Below are 1,593 nucleotides of genomic sequence, written 5' to 3'. Positions count from 1 at the left end.
CCCCCGTTAATTACCTGTCTTGCTATTGTCCTTGTGTTTACATGAGGCATACACATCTTCTCAGCACAAATTAAAAAAAAGGCAAAAGGTAGCAGTGCTCGAGGAACCAGTAAGATGTTGTTGGGTTTTTTTTGTTTGTTTTGGGTCCCCCCCCCCACCCCGTTGTCAGTAACTGCTTTGCAGACAGCAGGTTTATCTGGGGGAAGGGGACAGGGAGAAGGGGAGGAAAGAGGCCATTACTTCTCACAAACTTAATGCTGTAAAGGAAACGTTGTACTGTACATAGGTGTGGGGAGTGTGGGATTGAGTGGAAGAAAAGGCACCTTAATATTGCCAGGAGAAAGTAGCTACTGCCTTGTATTTGTTAAATTCTAAGGAAATACTGCAGACACCTAGCTCAGTCAGTCCCCCAGTGTCAGCAATGAGTTAGCTTGTAATGGAAATTAAAACAGCTACTGTCTTATTAAGTGCTACATAAACCTCAATCTTCTTCATCTGTTCTGCAACCAGTCTCCAAATGCGCATTTTCCATGTTTGTGAATAAAGGTGAAACATTTGCCGCATTTGCAAAATTGAAACATTTGCAGAATTTCAGATGCAGAATTCATTATTTGCCATTTACTGTCAGAAGTATGAGAGGCTGAAGTCTGTCCGTTCAATTGACTGCAAAGATTTTTCAAATAAAAGACATTTACATTTCTGAGTTAAGATACGTGTAAATGGAAAACTGAATAACTGCATAAAAGGAAAGGGAATGCCCTCCTGGTAAACAGACCGTACAGCTTCCAATGGTGACTTCTACTTGAATTGCTGCATCTGTTTCAAACACACTCAAACACAAGGGGCACTAACAGTCATCTATACTTCTGCACAAGTGTTCCCCTGCGTCCCCCACATCCTTAATGCATATCAGAGCCAACTTTGAGAACCATCATTTATTTGCCACAACTTCTCCACAGTTCCCTAAATCTGAGCCAGACAATCCATCTGCACAAAAATACATCCTTTCTTGTAATGATAGCCCTTCAGAGAAGAAATCAGAACTCTATCAAAATGGTGGTGTGCTGTTGTACCACTTCAATTAGGTCAGGATGTGACTCTGACATTTCACAATAATGTCTCTCTCTCCCGAAATTGAGATGCCCATGCATTCATTTTGTCTCTGAAGTGCCCATGTATGCTGACCACAGATACAATGTGGTTGAGGAGGTTTGAAGCCCCCAAACCAGCTGATGCCATGGAGATCTGACTGATTTCCAGCCTGAAACTGATCGGAATAACTTCAACTCCTGATAAAAGTTCTGAAACCTGTTCTGAACCCCCTGATGGCTGAAGTACATCTGATGTTCAGACTTTGCAATTACACAAGTCAGAATCACATTTATGAAAAGTTGTATCACATCTTGATGGAAAAAGCAAATTTAGTATTTCTGGAACTATTTGAACCAGAAGCCCAGGTATTAGCAGGGGCCTTTGTACAGACCAGTCTGTCCCATGAGGGACAGCTGAAGTCACCTGCATGGAGATCTTTTTTTTTTTTTTTTTTTTTTTTTTTTTTTCAGTATTTTCCCCCCCACAAACAACACACCCCCC

General features: G+C 41.4%; 1 protein-coding gene across 1 annotated transcript in view; it reads left to right on the top strand.

The window, feature by feature from the left end:
- Positions 1-1,593, top strand: part of FAM188B (family with sequence similarity 188, member B) — a 77,315-nt gene that overhangs the window by 329 nt on the left and 75,393 nt on the right. The gene's annotated exons all lie outside the window — the stretch shown is intronic.

The sequence above is a fragment of the Charadrius vociferus genome, unplaced genomic scaffold, assembly GCF_000708025.1.
Source record: "Charadrius vociferus isolate BGI_N301 unplaced genomic scaffold, ASM70802v2 scaffold1012, whole genome shotgun sequence".
Lineage (NCBI taxonomy): Eukaryota > Metazoa > Chordata > Aves > Charadriiformes > Charadriidae > Charadrius > Charadrius vociferus.
This window is presented reverse-complemented; position numbering and strand designations above follow the sequence as displayed.